General features: G+C 45.5%; 1 protein-coding gene and 1 long non-coding RNA gene across 3 annotated transcripts in view; one reads left to right on the top strand and one right to left on the bottom strand.

Annotated features, from left to right (window-relative positions):
- The window catches only part of LOC119174635 (cell adhesion molecule Dscam1-like), a 141091-nt gene that overhangs the window by 26368 nt on the left and 94945 nt on the right, over positions 1-19778 (top strand). The gene's annotated exons all lie outside the window — the stretch shown is intronic.
- Positions 8652-10643, bottom strand: LOC142817762 (uncharacterized). The gene is made up of 2 exons (XR_012895344.1): positions 10577-10643; positions 8652-8841 (listed from the first exon to the last, which is right to left on the bottom strand). It is a non-coding gene; the product is annotated as an uncharacterized LOC142817762 (long non-coding RNA).

The following is a 19778-nucleotide window of genomic DNA, read 5'->3' as shown; positions in this document are numbered from 1 at the left end:
GACTACAATAGTTATTGTGAGGAGAAAATAACGCATTATAGAGAAAAATTACGATTTTCTTTGGAAAATGTCGAAATTTAGAGAGTATACCACACGTCTTTTCTATATTCCTAGTTACTTTATTAACGTGTTGGTTCTAGTTAAGATTTTCATTAAAATTACTCCTAATGATGGAACTTATTTTGCGACATAATTTTTTTCGGGCCCTAAGTGCATATTCTAATCACGACAGACAGCTTTCTGAGCCGGTGCGAACACCATATCTTTGAATTTTGTTGTTTTGATCGTTAAATAATTTTTTGGTACTCCACATGAAAATGTTGTTAAGAATGGTATCGGCTGTATCTCCAAGCTTACCCAAATCATTACCGTGAAAGAGCATACTAGTGTCATCCGCATAAATTATAAAATCCACACTATCGGTGATCCTTACTATGTCGTTGATATAAATATTGAACAGTAGGGGCCCTACTATGCTGACCTGAGGTACACCTGACGGTATGGTTTGTAAGGAGGATTGACTGTCATTTAACACTACCGATTGCTTTCTTTGTGATAGGTATGCTTTAAGAAAGATAAGAGACGTTTCGCGATAAACATAGTGACACAACTTTGCATGAAGTGTTTCATATTTCTGTCGAATGCTTTCGAATAATCTATAAAAACACCTAATATTAGCAGTTTGTTTTCGAGTGAATCAAGTATGAGCTCTCTTTGTGGGAGTGGAGCCAGTTCTGCGGACATACCAAAGTGATGGGGAGATAATATACGTCTTCCTGGCCTTTGTTGTCAATTTTCCTCACATAATCATCACGATAATAATCATAACCATCATCAACCCTCTTTACGTCCGATACAAGACAGTCCTTTCCCAACCGTTGCGTCTAACAAAGTCGTCCTTTCGATCAATTCTCGTTATACTGTTCCCACTAGAAAGAGAGTCAAGTATGCAAGGACGACAAAACCACACTATAAAGAAGACAGAAATCCTTGGAAGGACTGAAGTGGTCAAAAGTTTTCGTTTCACAAAGCGATGAACTGGGCTATATAGTTGTTGATGGTTCACGATTTCTCGCTGCGCCACGGATGACGAGACGATGACGATACAGAGACTCCAGGATAGGTTGTCCTGTAATCGAACTATAGGACCTTCTTTCCTGTAGTCCCTGTATCTTCCTCATCTCACCAGTGCAATGAGAGAGAAATAAATGTTTTCGTGCAGTGAATGTCACAGAAATGAACGTTTCTACGAGGGTACTTGTGTTTGTTCGTGAAAAGCACGTATTTGTAGGACATGGACGGTCTTACAAATGCACATAATTTATTCGTCACACCAATGTGGAGAATCATGCTAGGTGCGCCGTAGTCAAACGCTTGTGGTTTCTTGAATACGCTCTCCCTTTCTCTCTGTCTCTCCCTCACTCTACTCTCTCTTTCTCTCTGACGAGCCGTACGTATAATGAAATATGGAAGACGTTTCGTTTTTGATCGAGCGGTCTGAAGAAGATGACGTGCACGTCGCCTGTGTTTTCTCGCGGTTGTCATTCGTGGAACGTCGAGACGATGAGCGCGCCGCTGCAGCAGCATCGACCGCATTTCGCGCCCGCGTGTGTACAGTGAGAAGGTCCGGTCGTAAAATCGTCAGCCTTCGTTCGTAGTCACCGCGTTTTCGTCGAAATAAATAATAGACCAGTGGTCCGGAAAGCCGACGACAAACGTTGTTGCCGGCATCCTCAGAAAAAAAAAAGTGTGATACCGCTCTACAAGAAACGCCATAATGAGCTTCAGGAACAAAGCTCTCGGTTTCGCGAAAGAAATAAACTTAAAAGCGAAGAAAATAGCGATGAAAAAAAAGGGAGGGAAAGTTGTTTGTGGAGAATTGATGGACTCCGAGCTTGAGACCGGCAAAATGTCGAGGACGGCAACGTAACGCTGAGCGTCATATAATAAAGAAACATCGCTGTCTTTACTCGTAACGGACTCGCGGAAATGTACTGGTGAGCGAGATGAGATTCCATTACGTTTTTCTCTAGAGCAAAACAAACTCGCAGTAAAGGGAGAAGTCTGTCGCGTATATATGTAACAATGACGCATTGCTTCGAATTCAAGTGAGTGTTCGTGTTTTATTGGACTGAGAAGTTCGCAAGCAATTTCCTCGGCTTTTTTTTTATCAATACATGTACCCACGCTAGCCCGTTGGAAGCAAATCCGATTGCGTTTCGCGTCAATAACAGAGATAAATTGAGTTCCCGTGACGTCATGGGCCGTCCAAACGTTCCACGCTTTAGCTTAGTGAGCACAAGCGTTGCTTGACCAATCCTCATGAGTGGGTATGAGCCATGTTAGAGGTATCATCATCATCATCAATGCCCGAGAGCATAGAACGTTTGTACTGAAACTTTCGTATGTCATTCTAGTACTTCCATGCCAATAACTGGCTCGCCCAAACCTATAAGTTGTTACCAACAATAAGTTCATGTTTTCGTATGATTCCTAAGAAGATATATAAAAAAATATATAGACAATATAGGATCACATATGAATTCCGTAAGGAAACATTTGGAGGTATTAGAAAGGGAACGTTTAAATACTGATGAACTTGTCAAAGCAGGTTCTTGTTCGCTATCTAATTACGATGTTATAACATACAGGCTAGCTAGAAAAACACAAGGTAAACGATGTGGCAACTATATAAGACGGCCTTGGTTAACCTCCCTATCTTTTCACTTCGTTCTCTCTCTCTCACACACACACACACACACACACACACACACGCGCGCGCGCGCGCGCGCACGCACACACACACACGCACACACACACACACGCACGCACACACACACACACACACACACACACACAAGCAAACACACACACATCGAAAACATTTCTCTCTATTAGTTGTGCCGTCACGTTAGAAGGTCGCCGACCCTGTATTCGTTGCCACGACAGGCGTAGAGTACGCGACATATAGAACACCAAATGTATGCGCCCACGGGGCCATACATGTGTGCACTCCACGGTTCGCGCACTGTTTGCCCGCGTCGCCGGCGTCCCACCGGAAGTTGGTATGCACACACAACCCCGAGTGCCGGCATGCGGAAATTGAAACATGCCCCGTCGCCGAGACGGCGCTGAAAGCTGACGCCGTCGCGTGCTCGGGAGACTCCGAGGAACGGGAGACGTCCACCGTTTTCCCGGCAGTGTTTGCGCGGTCGTCATGAAACCAGCGCCGAGCGCCGGTTTCTATAACGACGGGGACCACTAATGCGAGTCAACACCGACACGGCGTTACCAAAACCAATCTCACTGGTTGACGCAGCGTGTTGGACATAGCCGACGCAAGGAGGAGTGATGATGATGATTTGTGGGGTTTAACGTCCCAAAACCACTATTTGATTATGAGAGACGCCGTAGTGGAGGGCTCCGGAAATTTTGACCACCTGGGGTTCTTTAACGTGCACCCAAATCTGAGTACACGGGCCTCCAACATTTCCACCTCCATCGGAAATGCAGCCGCCGCAGCCGGGAATCGAACCCGCGACCTGCGAGTCAGCAGCCGAGTACCTTAGCCACTAGACCACCGCGGCGGGGCGAAAGGAGGAGTGAGGAGGGCGTTCTTCCTTGCTGACTTATGAGCGTATTGGCACGTCTGCCTCACATGAGAGATATTTACTGCGTCACTTAACCCCCTTATCACCCTGTTTCATTTCAAGAATCTCTTCCCCGCATACTTTTACTCAGTCGCACCTATTCCGCCATTGTTTAAAAAGAAGGGATAGCCACGCCCATTTTAGACAATACAGGCAACCGGAAGGCCCTGATGTTGCGTTTCAAGAGCTGCTTACTTCCCGTCGTTACTCCTGAAAGGCCAGGGATTGAAGTTAGCCATTGTGAGAAGCGTAACGTCGCTTCATTTTTTTTTTTAATGTGTTGTCGAGCACGTAGCCATCTCGACGCGACCAACCAGGGAAAGAAGTGGGGGGGGGGGGCTGTGATGACCGCCCCCCTTTCCTCTTATAGGGAATTCAGCGCACTCTACGTGCAACGTCTTTCACGCATTACAGATGAGACGGCTGTCCTTGCTCCGATCTGTAACATCGTAACCAAAGTAGACATGTTTCCTACCACACATGTTGATTTCTGCCAGAATGCGTACGTGAAAACTGCATATAAGCTAAACGTACGGTATGACGCCGTCAGTTCTAATTAAGGGAAACGATGCCGTCAGGTGGAGTTGGCGCTCCCTTTTTCTGCCAGTGAGGAGATGATTGCGAATGCGTGATGGAAAAGAAAGGTAGAAACTGTCATATGTCACGCAATCTTCGCGTCGGGATTTGGTGCGTCGAGGGAAGTACACGCACGCGCAATATGTCACGTCCTATACGTATCAGGGAAACCGACGGCACTCGGCGAACGCTGAGTGTGGTATATATACATCACGCATTGCCAGCCCGCGGAGAGTGTTACAGTGTTCCGCCCGGTGTATGGCCCGCTTCGATCGGCCAAACACCTATTGCGTATCGTCACAGCTTCTGTCGGCTGAGCGGACATCACGCAGAGACGCAATTGCGCCACGTTACGCACGTCGCCGCTGCAGCATCGAAGAGAAACACTCTTCGGTGCGCTGATTGATTAATTGATATGTGGAGTTTAACGTCCCAAAACCACCATATGATTATGCGAGACGCCGTAGTGGAGGGCTCCGGAAATTTCGACCACCTGGGGTTCTTTAACGTGCACCCAAATCTGAGCACACGGGCCTACAACGTTTCCGCCTCCATCGGAAATGCAACCGCCACAGCCGGGATTTCATCCCGCGACCTGCGGGTCAGCAGCCGAGTACCTTAGCCACTAGAACACCACTGCGGGGCACTCTTGGGTACGTTTACGCGATTACTACTTCGAGACGCCTGTTCTCTTTTACAGTAACGTAGAGAGGTGCGTGTGTTGAAAATTATGCATGTTGAAAAAAAAGGACAGCATGTTTCTCTTTAACTCGAATATTATGGGTGTTCTTTCGTCGTCTGTGCTACTCGTGATCCAATAAGCTTGGTGTCACCAAGCTCGGGCCGAAGAGGCGTTTCCTGAAATCCGATGAGTGGCGTATATGCTTTAACAAGGTGCTTGATATGGCTGGTTGGTGCTGCATGGTAGACGAAGAAAGTGCTTAACAGCGCAAACGACATGCCAACGCAAACGACAAATTGGTATTTCGCAAACGACATGCCAACTTGGAAGCCCCGAGGTTTCTTCTTTTCTTTTAACTCCTCGATATTTAAAAAAAAGAAACACATGTTTGTTTAATAAATCTTCCCGTAACTTTCCCTTCATTACTGCAAGAACAATAGTACGATATGGTAAGGTAGAAAGAGCCCCCAGTTTGAAAACTAGATCACAGATGAGCTACAACGGATGCGAGCGACATCCGTGTTTATGAGCACTGAAGTTTGAGAGAGGTAAGTGAATGAATTTACAGTGGAACACATCGCGCGATACGCAAGAGGGCAGATTATGGTGCGCTCGACTGCTGACCCGCAGGTCGCGGGATCGAATTCCGGAGACGAAACCGTTTGAGGCCCGTGTGCCCAGATTTAGGTGCATGAACATTTAAGAACCACAGGTGGTCGAAATTTCCAGAGCCCTCCATTACAGTGTTTCTCAAATCAAATGGTGGTCTTGGGGATATTAAACCCCGAGTATTATCATCATCATCATCATATTCCTCATCCTCATCATTATTATCGTTGTTGTTGTTGTTGTTGTTGTTGTTGTTGTTGTTGTTGTTGTTGTTGTTGTTGTTGTTGTTGTTGTTGTTGTTGTTGTAAGAAAGAAGAGTATAATATTAGATAGGACTATAATATCGGATAGAACCCGTGTTCATTGCACACTGTAACATATAATCAATCAATCAATCAATCAATCAAAAATATTTTTTCACCATTTCATACAAAGGTGAAAAAGGGAGAACTGGAGAAAAAGCCGATAGTTCTTCGGCTTAACAAAGCTCCGGTCCCCCAGGCAGACAGTGGTGAAGTTTGTTTCAAAACAATAGAAGAAAGCATGTTACAGAGTATAAAGCATATAACGCAGTATAAGCATATAAAGAATATAACGAGACGAAAGGCGAGGTGGGCTTGCGCCTCACATTGTACTAATACGAGGTCGTGCTAATCGTGGACGTCATCGCGCTCTCGTGTTCGTTCTCCCTTTTTATGGTGCACATGTTTCCTGCTTCCATCAAGAAAGATTGCGGCTGTAGCCCTCTCTATCTAATCTCTCTTCGTTGACGTGTATACATATATGTCCGCGCTTCGGAGAAGGGCGTTCTGCGCTCCTTGCGCCCATTGTAGTGCGCTTATCAGCGGCACCTTATTTATCTTGAAGATAAAAAGAAATAAAGCACCTGCCAACACTTGCAGATAGGTTCGAGAAAAAGCTTCCTACGGTATTCGCGTCGCTAAAACAAACTCAAAAGGCGCGAAACAGCCTATAAAGTTGGACAAGGAATAGTAATAATACCTCGGGTTGAACGTGCTCAAACCACGATATCATAATGAGGAACGCCGGACTGGAGGACTCCGAAAAATTTGACCATCTTGGCGCTCCTGAATCGCTTTGTCATCGCGCGGTATAGGGGACTATAACAATGCGCCTCCACCAAAATGCTACTGCTGGCAGTGGTATAGCCAGGAAGGGGAGAAGAATTCAATCAGCACCCTCCCCGAAAATTTTCAGTTTTGCCTGCGCGTACATACACGCACACATACAAACGTATGGATGAGCATACATAAAGCGTAATTGAACCCCCCCACCATCTGAAAAAAATTTCTGGCTACGCCGCTATCCGCCGGGGTCGGGATCAAACTTCGACAAAGAAGCTATTCCACGCAGGGATGGCAAAGTTGATAACAACTTGATAATAATAATTATTGGGGCTTTACGCACGAAAACCATGCTATGAACATGAGGGACGCCGCAGTGGCGGCTTCCGAACATTCAAACACCCCGTCATTCTTTAACGTCCACCTGAGTCTTAGCACATGGCCTTTAGCATTTCACCTGCATCGAAATGAGGCCAGCATTTGATCCCGCAAACTCCGGGTCCGAAGTCGTTCACTAAAACCACAAGACCACCGGGGCGTGTACGATGTCACAGCTGTGTTATAATAACCAATTGCTTGCACTCTATAAAGGATATAACAAAAGTGTTGTAATCCTGTCAAGGACTTTTACGTAAGCTAAATGTAGGTGTATAATACATTATTGCTGTACAGATGTTTTTTTTAATTGGTTTCATACCATATGACTTGATCAAGAGTGTAAGCTCGTAGGGTTAGGAACTCTGTCATCTACAAGTATTTTTTATATAAAATTTGGTCCTTACAGAAAACTCATACATGTACGCGCATCAATATCTACAATACAATTTGGACATAATGTTCACACTCTGTGGCAAATAATGGCGCTATTTCATGAGCCACTAGTTTAAGAACGCTGCGTAGTCTGTTTTCATTAGCCAAAAGTTATGAACGGTGATTAGCTATTACACCTGAAATTACTTTTGCTTGTAGCGTCTCTTCAAACCAATGTCTGCTAGCCACTGTGTTCTAGTGATTGAATGCGGTGCTTTACCGCACACCCGACTGTCGCGTCATTCAATCGCGGCCACGGTGACCGCATTTCTACAAAGGCACAGTGCTGAAAGTCTCTGCGCTTAGGCTTAGGTGCACGGAAAGGAGTCCCAGCTGGTCGAAATTTCCGGAATCCACCACCACGGCTTCTCTCATATTACTATAGTGGCTTTGGGATGCAACATCGCTAGAATTATTTATCATTGAACTTTTCTTATTTATACGAGAGATATACTTCGACAAGGTAACAAAAAGTCACGGAGGGAATTTAATCAGACAATCCTTGGACCTCATCGCGCACCCTAAGACCTTGGTATCCGTGGCAGAGATAAATTCCAAAGGTTAAACGGAGCAAAGTGTAGCCCGATCCACGGCAATTATTACTAATATTATTAAGGCAGCGGCTAGTATATAGCGTTGAAAACAGCTAACTGCAAGTCCAAAGTCAACTTTTGCACTCGGTGACCTCAGCTTACTGTTCGTAATCTACAGAATAAGAAATAACAGTATTTGCAAAATTGAGAAAAAAAGAAGACAATAAAGCTAACAAAGTATCCGACACGTTCACTTAAAACTCCAAGGCGAAAGCCAAACATCTCCTTTTTTCTTTTCAGTCGATGTGTCGCTGTAGTGATCCTGAAGGCTTTCTGCACCTAACGTAGTTTAGCATTGCCTCCAAGATCTGACGCAGCCCGAGGTCTTTGCACCTCACCTCGTTTAGCATTACCTCTATAATCGGCGCACCACTGAGCAAACGACGTCATCTGATGACGTAGCACAACTTTGGCGATCTCAAACGTCATGATGAAATGATATGGTTACGTCATCAGGTGTTTATTATTTATTTATTTATTTATTTATTTATTTATTTATTTATTTATTTATTTATTTATTTATTTATTTTGCATCACTCGTCTTGACGACGTAGATGGTCAATCTGCATTTTTTTTTCCACGATGAAGCGACGCATGAGCCCCTCCGTAGCGGAAAAGTCCCGAAACGTCTCCTGGTCCCGAAGGCTTTTCATTTGATTTGATTTCATTTCATTTTTATTACCTTAAATTACATAAGGGGTGGGTAACATACAATCGATAGTTTTGTCCCAATGATCAATGTGAAGTTACATTTGAAATATTATGCATGAAGCCTGATAGAGAGGTGGGTGATTGTGGTGATATCGTGGGAAAGGTCATTCCAGTCTCTTGCTGCTCTGGAAAAAAAAAAGAAGCGGAAAGTGTTTTAGTATGGGCTCGTGGGCGAAAAACTTGAAGCCTGTGGCTGGTGCGATGAGATATGTGAGCTGCAGGGATAATGTAAGGAGAGCGATTAAGTGGAGAGTGAAAAAACTTTTGAAATTATGAGAGGGTTGCAATGCATCGGCGACATGATAAAGGTGATAAGTTACACTCGACTTTGATGGATGAAACACTGATGTTGTTCTAGCAATGCCGGTTCTGCCGGCCCCTCTCTACCAAAACCGTACCAAATAGGCAGAGCGCAGCGCAACAAACTGGGAAAGGGAGATTTTGACGCATGGCGAGACATCCAAGGCTTTCGACTTAGTATAAAAAAGGAAGAAAAAGAAATAAAAAAATTCGAAGAAACGCTCATTTAGCTCGTCCGTGGCGAGATTGTTTCGTGGAATACGCATACAGGGACTCCGTAATGTGGCAGAAACGTCACAGTCGTTCCAGGGAAAGCACTTCCACGCACGTCAGTGCGCCGACTAATAGGGCGTTCTCACGCGTCGCTGCGCTTTGTCGTTTTTTTTTTCGTTTCCATACGCACGACACCGAAGACGTGGAAAGTGGTCAATGACTGGTGTGCGGGTTCAATGACCCTGCATGCGCTCGATAGTAGTAACACCGTCGTTAAGCACGTCACTGCCGGGTAACCAGTGATTACAAGCGATTACCTTGAAAAGGAGCACGTTTGCGCTGAAAACAAAAATAGTATTAGTTGGTAGGTCTTTTCTTCTTTGGTAACAAATTACATAGACAAATCAGAGGTAAATATCTGAAATTTAGCTTTCACATAGTATTCTTCCCTTGCTGCTAAGTACAATGAAAATTAAAATTCAGACAGTAATTTTACAGACGCTCACTATACCCATTATATTCTAACAATAACGTAGTCAGAAACTTTTTTTCAAATTGGGTTAAGGGAGAGAGAGAGTGAATTCAATTATACTTTAGGCATGCATTTGTGTGTGTGCGCTTATATTATACATGCAAAAAGGGAAAACTTTTGAAGCTGAAAATATGAACCTCCCACTGTGACTACGTCACTGTAACTTAATCATATTCCAATTGTATATAGGCACTATATAGTGAAACATTCAATCAATCTAAAATGATAAATCATTCTTTGGAATATGTTGTCCCTAATTTCGTATTCATATTTTTGCTATAGAAAAAGACAGTAGAGATATGAAATGTAACCCTTAATTATCGCAAGGAAATCTCTGCGTGCGAATATATAAGCGTGATGTCAAGGATTTCAAACATTAGTTTCCTATCGTATTTTTCCCCATATTGGCGTGAGAAAAATTGTAATGTTGAATTTCTAGCTAAACAGGACCCGTACTCAAATGAACGTCATATGCTAGAAAACTTTCGTAAGTTGATATTTCAGCCAATCACGATGGAGGACACATCATAAGCAAAACCGCTGATCAATGCGAAGGCACACTTGTATTCAAGACTTTCCTTATTGTGAGTGTCGCAAAAAATATACACGCATTGGGGTTAGTATATAGAGAAGGACGTCCCATAGCACAAGGCTGAAGGGGGACCTCCTGTTAGAAAATGACATGTTGATAAGTACAACAAAATGGCAACAAAACGCGATTAAGTAATTATTGATATAGTTATAAAAACAACGCAAACATGCAATAAAAGTGACACAAAAATGGTAACAAAACAAATGAAAACGAGCAAACTTACGAAGTAGTTTTGTGAATTCGGCCCAGGATGACGACTGACTCAAGGTTAGCCAGTGCTGCGGAAATCTGGAAATGCGCATGACATGGCAGGTAATTGTTTGTTTCATTTGCTGCACTAACAGGAAACATTTGTACTTTGTGTTCATTTTTTCTCTCAAATGGAAGTCGAAGCATGCGCACAACAGGCGTCATGGCAGTCCACGTTTATAACAGTTATAAGCAAGTTTCTACTTGAGCACTTGGACGGAGTTCATAAAGAAATTGCATGAATCTGCGAATGCATGGAGCTGTCTCGTCGATAGTAATATGGGGGTTTTACGTCCCACAATGACGATATGATCATGAGATACGCCGTAGTAGAAGACTTCGCAAATTTCAGCCACCTGGTGTTCTTTAACACGCTCTGACATCGAATGAAACCGGGCCTCTTGTCATTTCGCCTCCATCAAAATGCGACCGCCTCAGTCGGAATCGAACACGTGACCTTTGGGTCAACAGCGAGCAACATAGTCACAGCTCCATCATGGCGGACTAACTCTGTGAGGATGGTATGTGAATCGAAAATGAGAATATTGGTCATGTTCTTCTCGAAATATTGAATGAATCAGGCAATCAGGCAAAAAGAGAGAGAGAAAGAAAGAGAGAAAGCTAGCAAGTTCTAACAGCCTCCCCTCCCCTTTTTTCAACTTACAAAATTACTTGAACCATGGCCTGAAAAGCGTATTCAGCAAAGGGTGAACGCTTTCCTAAAATATCTCTTAGTGTACACTGGACTGGAAAAGCGCGTTTGATGAGCCGCTATGTACGGTTATACATGGAGTGATGTGTTATTTCGTAGAATGTTTGCAGTACTTGAATAGATGTGTGCGCGTGCGAATGCTCGATGTTATTTCAAGTGCGAAGCACTTCGAAGGCCCTGGCTTTCGTGTGCTGTCGACGTCGTCTGGCATAACGCTGGTAGAACTACGTATAAAATCTAAAAAAAAAAACATACCACAGCTTTGCAGCGAGAAATAGAGAGAGAGAAAAAAGGGGTAAATACGAAGAAAAGTAAAAATAAATAGAAATAAAAAGACACAACAACAAAAAATATAAAAAAGGAAAAAAGAAAGAATTAAAACCTAAGATAAACAAAACAGGCTTCCACGCTCCACACTTGCTTCAGCCTTGAATGAACTAATGGGAAGCTGCCTTAATGTTTTTTTTTTTTTCGTCAGCCTTGGGTGCTTCGACAGATGCGCGCGCTGGTCAACGTTTGATATCATTTGTTGACCTGTTCCAGTTTGCTATATGTTTCTTTAGTTCGTTTCTGATATCGCGGTAAATATTTCTTTATTTTCTCGCGCTTTTAGACATATATAATTGAAGCAGCCAGGTCAAATCAATCTCAGCCTCTACACAGCAAGCAAGACAGAATAGAACAAAATAGAATTTTTGATATACACTCAAACCTCATTACAACAATGTTGCACCTTACACGAAAAAAGGTTTGTTATATCCGAAAATTCTTTATAAATATGCATTCCTAGCACTATAGCTATAACAAGGCTGTCTTTAATTTGCTTCATTATAACCAGTATTTCGTTCTATACGGGTACGTTAAATTGATGTCTGAGTGCATGTTTTGTTTTTTTATCTCTCTCTTTTAGCGCCCACATATGCTTACAAGGCTCACGAAATAGATTTCCGCTCGAAAGCTCCCCAATATCCTTTACGTCTCACATCCGCTGCCTAAACTGACGACGCGCACCATCAAACGACGTCGGCCATTATCCGATATGTCCGTGCTGCAAACCCGTCTTTTTCAATTAAAACCGTTTTCGTATATACGTTTCCATGAGCCCAGCTGTGTTACCGCGACAAGGACGGTACAGAGGGGGCTGGATGAGAGGTCCGCGTCGGCTCATTACGAACGCACACCCAACTTCAATTGGCCGCGCTAACGAATTTCTCGCTTCATTACCACGACCAGTCTGTGTTACGTCTGTACAGCCGCTTGTGACTGTAGACGATTTATTAAAGGACAGGAAACGTGAACAAGTTCAAAAGCGTAGCCCAGGCGTTGGAGTCACTCCTGGCCAGCGTTCGACGCCAGGCCCGCGCTCGTGCCACCGCGCCAGTGCCGCCGCGCGCACTTCGTTAATGTCGTCTTCTAAGGCGACATGTCACTCTTCCTCCCTTAGACGAAGTCTCCATAGCGGTCTGGAGGTCGCCTAACCTCTGGTGGTCGCAGTTGCCGAGTGGCCACTGCCTGTGACGTCGACGGTTGCGAGGGAGTGTGATCTTGCATCTCGGGCGAGTCAGGCGGTTGAGCAGCTGAGCTCGATGGTGTCTCTTCTGGCGTTGCGTCCAAGAGATCGTCAGCTGCGCTCCAATCTGTCCGCGATTGGGTTGTTTGTCTGGTCTGACTCGTTTTCCTCATGTGATTGAGGTGACGCCGAACCTTTCCTTGGTCGCTTTTTACAAGCCAGGATCGTGGTCCGACGCGGCGCAGTATTTCGCCTTCAATCCAATCTGGCTTTTTCAAAAACTGCCGGATAAGCACTCTATCCCCTATAGCGAAGCGGCGTGATTTTTGCAATGCCTCCTGGCTCTCAGGACTTCGCTTATTCGTCTCCCGCTTAAGAAGATCGAGAGGGCAGAGCAATTCTCGTCCGAACATCGCTCTCGCCGGTGTCATACCTGTGGTAGTGTGTATTGTCGTGTGCTGCCGATACAGAAATCTTGCAAGTCGGCACTGTATGGACTTGTCCGCATCTTTCAACAGCGCTCTTTTCAGCTCCGCCACATAGCGTTCTGCCTGGCCGTTTGTTGCCGGATGATATGCTGGTGAGGTTGCAGCCTGTATGCCGTTCGACGCATAGAACTGCTTGATCTCGTTGGAGATGAATGCTTTTCCGTTGTCGGAGATGACCTTTCGGGGAATGCCGAACGTTGCAAAGAGGCTTCGGAGCACGTCGATTACAGCCGCGGATGTTGCTTGTGTCACGTGCCGGACTTCCACCCACTTTGTGTATGCGTCCACAACAACCAAGTAGGTGCGTCCGAGTAGTGGCCCCGCGAAGTCAACGTGCACCGTGTTCCATGCTGTCTGGGGACGGTCCCACGTAGGAATAGGAGCTTTGGGTGGGCTCTTTTGCGTTGCTTGGCATTCACGGCACTGTCGCACCGTTTCCTCGATCACCTTGTCCATTCCGGGCCACCATACGTAGCTCCTTGCGCACTTCTTCATGGCTACCATGCCTCTGTGACCAGCATGCAGAAGTGCCAGAACACGGGCTCGTGCTGAGCTCGGTATGATCACTCGGGATCCAAGTGTGATGCACTCGCGATGTAGTGCTAGTGCGGTCGCTCGTCGTCGGTAAGGAGCAAACTCATCTCCAGTGAGTTTCTCCACTGTACCATCCTGCACTGCCTTGTACAACCTCTGCATGATGCTGTCTTGTTGTGTCAGGCGTGCTATCTCGGCAGCAGTCAACGGAGGTCTCGATAAAGCTTCGAACAATAGTACGTCACCTGGAGGCCAGGGTTCATCGAGACGTTCTTGTAATGGCAAACGGCTCAACGCATCCGCGTTTTGATGGTTCTTGCCACGCCTGTAGATTATGCTGTAGTCATACGCCGATAACTTGATGCACCATCTGGTCATCCGTGGAGAAAGGACTTGAGCCGTTGGCTTTTGTGGACCCAGTATGCCGAGCAGTGGTTGGTGGTCAGTGACGAAAGTCACCTTTCTTCCCGCAATATACTTGTGGAACTTGTGGGCTGCAAACACCACAGCAAGGCCTTCTCTGTCCAATTGAGCATAATTGCGTTCTGCCGGCCCTAGCGTCCGAGATGCAAAAGCGATTGGCGCCTCTCTATTCTGGTCATCACGTTGAGACAGAACAGCTCCTATGCCATATGGTGAAGCATCACAAGAGACAAGAAGCTCCTTCTGTTCGTCGTAGTGTGCCAGTACGGTCTGACTGAGCAGCAATGCCTTAAGCTTGTCAAAGGCTTCTTGATGCTTTGTCTCCCATCTCCACGTGGCGTCCTTCTGAAGAAGCTGGTATAGGCAGCTGGCAACTGTTGCCCTGTTCTTCAAGAATCTGTCGTAGAAAGCCAGCATTCCGAGAAATGATTGAAGCGCTTGTTTGCAGTTTGGTGCTGGAGCGTCCGTTATGGCTCGAACTTTCTCTTCGTTTGTGTGGACGCCTGTCTCGTCTGCATGATGATAGATGGTAGCGCAGACAACGAACACGGACAAGAGAAGGCACATAGACACAACACAGCGCTAACTTTCAACAACAGTTTATTACACGCAGATCCCCGTGGTGTATGCGATCCACCACGCCAACGTCGCACGTGCGTAGCTCTAAAAACCATCAAATATAACCAACGCGCATGTTCCAATACTTTACAATTTTATATTTTTCAAACTTTTTTTGCTTTTTCTTTCTTCCTTTTATCCCATGCGTTACCACAAACCCTATCGCGAATACATGTAATCAAGTTCCTTATCTGTCAACACCACTGATGGGCTGCTCACACACGTGTCACCTAGCAGCCCATCAGTGGTGTTGACAGATAAGGAACTTGATTACATGTATTCGCGATAGGGTTTGTGGTAACGCATGGGATAAAAGGAAGAAAGAAAAAGCAAAAAAAGTTTGAAAAATATAAAATTGTAAAGTATTGGAACATGCGCGTTGGTTATATTTGATGGTTTTTAGAGCTACGCACGTGCGACGTTGGCGTGGTGGATCGCATACACCACGGGGATCTGCGTGTAATAAACTGTTGTTGAAAGTTAGCGCTGTGTTGTGTCTATGTGCCTTCTCTTGTCCGTGTTCGTTGTCTGCGCTACCATCTATCATCATGCAACCATACCAACAAGCCCAAATCGCCACCCTCATTGGCCTGTCTCGTCGATTCGGTGTCCCAGAAAGAAAACTTGTCGCACCGCAAAGCAGCACTTGTTTTTTCCGAGGCGCAGATTGTAGTTTCGTAGCCTCTTCAGCACTTCTTCCAGTCTCTCGGCGTGTTCCGTGGCGTCTTTCCCACTGATGATCACGTCATCTAGGTATGCGCACACGCCTGTGATGCCTGACAGCATTGTCTCCATAAAACGTTGAAAAATGGCTGGGGCTGCAGAAATTCCGAAAGGCAATCTCTTGACCCTGTATAGTCCCTTCAGCGTGTTCAGGGTCAATATCTCTGCTGTCTCTGGCGTCACGTGAAGTTGCTGGTACGCTTGTGCTAAATCCAGGGTGCTGAAGACCTTGCCTCCCCTCAAGTGGCTGAGCACTTCATCAGTTGAGGGAAGTGGGTAGTCTGCCTTCTTTGATACCTGGTTCACTGTGCAACGGTAGTCGCCGCATATTCGCAACGAGCCATTTTTCTTTCGAACCAGTACGAGAGGCGTTGCCCAATCCGAATGCTGTGCTGGCTCGATTATGCCTTGACTTTGCAGTCGATCCAATTCTGCTTCTACAGCTGACCGGAGCGCGAAAGGAACCGGCCGTGCTTTTAGGAACTTTGGTTTCGCTCCTTCCACGAGGTCTAGTTGTACCGCTGGACCGATGTGTCCTGATATGTCCTCGTCGAATACAGATTGGTACTTGTCGAGAAGCTTCGAAACAAGTTCATCGCCGGATACATCATTGATGCCCGTGATCTGTATACCCAGGTGAGGAAACCAGTTTCGTCCAAGGAGGTTACAACCTGCTCCCTTGATGACAACAAGTGGTAGTGTCATGGTCTTGTTTCCGCGCGTAACAATCACCGGTGCACATCCGAGAACTCGAAGAGACTGTCCTGACCATGTGCGTAGGAGAATGTTGTCGGTCTGAAGCCGTGGTCGATCATCTGTCCACGTAGCTTTGAACGTGACCTCACTGATGAGTGTGCAGGCTGCACCCGAGTCGACTTCAAAATCCAAGAACTTGCCATGTACGCGTAGCCGAGTCATGACCTTCTGTGTGCTGGACGCGTTGGTTACGGTGTTGAGCTCGTAAAGGGCCACGTCTGATGAGTCCTGCTGAGTCGTCACTGGTGCTGAGGCAGCTGTCGAAGTTCCTTGTTGGGGATATTCGATGCTGTTGCTCGTTTTTGCTTCTTTCCGCTTTTTCAGACAGGCTTTTTCAATGTGTCCTCGTTTCTTGCAGTAGTTGCAGGAGACTGTCTGGAACTTGCAAGTGTCCGGATTATGTAGCGCGTTACAACGCCAACAGCGTTGTTTCTTCTTTTGGGCAGAGGCACTAGAGTGACCTTGGTTGTCTATCTTGCATGTGCTTATGCAGGATTCGTGAAACTCTTTAAATTCGGTTTTCACGCGTTTCTGGTCTTCGATGGCGTTTTCAGCTCGCAGTGCAAGGTCGAAAGCTTTCTTGAACGTCAAGTCCTTTTCTGCGAAGAGCCGTTGCTGGACCTGCTCGTTCCGAAGACCGCAAACGAAACGATCACGCAGCATGACGTCCATAGGCAGCATTGTCGGATTCGCTGCCGTGTCTGCGCTTGTCCCGAAATTGCAATCTGCTGCTAGCTTCTTGAGCGCCGTGACGTAATCACTGACCGTTTCGTCGTGCTTTTGGTCACGTCGCTGGAATCGTGCCCTGCAGAAGACTTCAGACGGTTGTGGATCGAAGTGAGCCTTGAGCATCTTGACTATGTCCTCGTAGCTCACTTGGTTGGGCTGCTTGGGTTGAACGAGGGCGCAGACGATGTCATAAGTCTGTTCCCCGCACAGCGTTAGCAGATGAGCACGTTTCTTCGATGCGTCTGTAATCTCGTTAGCCTCGAAGAAGAACTGTAGCCTCCCATACCAGGATCTCCAGGAGCTGGGGCTGCCGCTGAATTCGGGTAGCCGACCGAAGTCGGGCGTCGCCATGTTATTTCCTTGACGTCGGTGGAGTGCCGATGAGTCGATCCAGTCTTCCTCGTCGCCAACTGTTACGTCTGTACAGCCGCTTGTGACTGTAGACGATTTATTAAAGGACAGGAAACGTGAACAAGTTCAAAAGCGTAGCCCAGGCGTTGGAGTCACTCCTGGCCAGCGTTCGACGCCAGGCCCGCGCTCGTGCCACCGCGCCAGTGCCGCCGCGCGCACTTCGTTAATGTCGTCTTCTAAGGCGACATGTCAGTCTGAATCGGTCGTGTCGACGAGCGCCAGAAAAAGAAAGAGCTGCAATTGTAAACCGACGTGCAGAATAGCCAATATATATATATATATATATATATATATATATATATATATATATATATATATATATATATATATATATATATATATATATATATATATAGATGAAATAGATGATCAGAGTTTCTTCCGGCTACCGTAATAAAAGTTATAAACTTCGAGAATAGTGCAGTATAGGAGTGCAGTATCCGAATAGTGCAGTATCCTAACAGTTTCGGCTGGTGGACCAGCCTTCTTCGGAGGATCCTCCGAAGAAGGCTGGTCCACCAGCCGAAACTGTTAGGATTAAATAAATATTTTATTGTTTTGTTTCCTATACTGCACTATTCTCGAAGTTTATAACTATATATATATATATATATATATATATATATATATATATATATATATATATATATATATATATATATATATATATATATATATATATATATATATATATATATATATATGCGTGTGTTTGTGTGTGTTTCTCTAATCAGCCAATTGTCTTATCCAAATGTGTATTTGTCGTGTGCGAATGATATCCTTGTCTTGGAGTGCAGTGAAGCCCAGCGGTAAAATTACGCAATCTGTCAATGTGATTTTCAGAAAGTAATATTGAGGACTCCTTGCCCTATCGCGAAAGTGGGGACAAACGAATCTTTACATAGTGACGCACTTTTCTTTCGTGGTCAATGACAGCGCGAAACACACACAATGGACCACGCTCGTGGTCCGTTGTGTTCTGAGCTGTAGTGTGCCAGAATTATGTACCCAACAAGCCAAACTCACAACTTCAATGGATACGTTTCTTCCTTTCTCTTTCTTTCTTTCCTTTCTTTTGTATTTCTTTCCTCCTTTCTTTTTGTTTCTTCCTCTCGCTTTTTCTTTCTTTCTTTTTTTTTCTTTCTTTCCTTCTTTACTTCTTTCTTCCTTCCTTTGCTTCTTTCTTTCTCCCTTTCTTTTCTTCTTTCTTTCTTTCTCTCGCTTTTTCTTTCTTTTCTTCTTTCTTTCTATTTCTCACTTTCTTTCCTTCTTTTCTTCTTTCTTTCGTCCTTTCCTTCTTCTCTTCTTTCTTTCTTTTTCTCGCTTTTCTTTCTTTCTCTCTATCGCATTGCGCAATGGCGCCTCCAAAGTGTTTGCGTCCAGCTTGACGGGAATGAGACATTTATCGACGTGCTTGCAGAGCGAAATTGCTGCAGGCAATGACGAAGGTCCTGCGTTTGCATAGGCTTTCGCGGGATTCCTCTTCAGGATGGGGCGAAGGTTCGTTGCAGTACCCTTCCCCCTCCATATTATGTATGGGGCTCACCTTGCGCCCCCCCTCCCCTTTTTTGGTGGCCTGGGGTGGAAGGGGGCGGCTATCCCATTTTCCCCCTTCCGCCCCTGCACACGCATATGTCCGTTCGTATAGGGCAACAATGAAATAGGGCGACGTTGAATGATACATCGCCTCGGTAAAAGATCAGACCGCCGTATCAGAAATGGGTGATCGCCGATAAACTCACGAGTTCGAAAGAGCATCGATTATCGTAAAAACGGCTCATCCAATTACGCGTCTGACGCCGAAATTCGGAAGTCAAAAAAGCTTCGCCTAATATGTCGTATCGTCTAAAAACAGCAGCACCAGAATGCGATAGGAAAAAAAATAATTGAGTTACGTAGCGGACTAAACTATACGCAACTGCCTGTTTCTTCAAATAACGCATCACGATTCGAGGGTCCTTCACAGGAGGAGGCCTTGTCTGGATTGTGCCGGATCCCCAGATGAGATTTTCAACTCTGACCTTTCTTTCCAATCGCTGCGCAAGAAGATGAGTGGAAAGGGGGAAAACGACAAGGCGAGGAGACGAAGGAAATGGGAGAGGGGATGCCCGGGGTTCTATCGATTTAGGGACACTAGGATAAGGAAGAGAGAGAGAGAGAATGACGGCTGGCAGCCAGCCAAGTTTTTTGTGCGGATCGGCACGCCGTGTCAGGGAACCGCCGAGCTGCCGTTTCATTCTTTCTTTCCCCTGCAGCCCTCCCGATGTGTCTG

Source organism: Rhipicephalus microplus, chromosome 5, assembly GCF_043290135.1.
Source record: "Rhipicephalus microplus isolate Deutch F79 chromosome 5, USDA_Rmic, whole genome shotgun sequence".
Taxonomy (NCBI): Eukaryota; Metazoa; Arthropoda; class Arachnida; order Ixodida; family Ixodidae; genus Rhipicephalus; species Rhipicephalus microplus.
The sequence above is the reverse complement of the archived record's forward strand: the minus strand, read 5'-3'. Positions and strand labels throughout refer to the sequence as shown.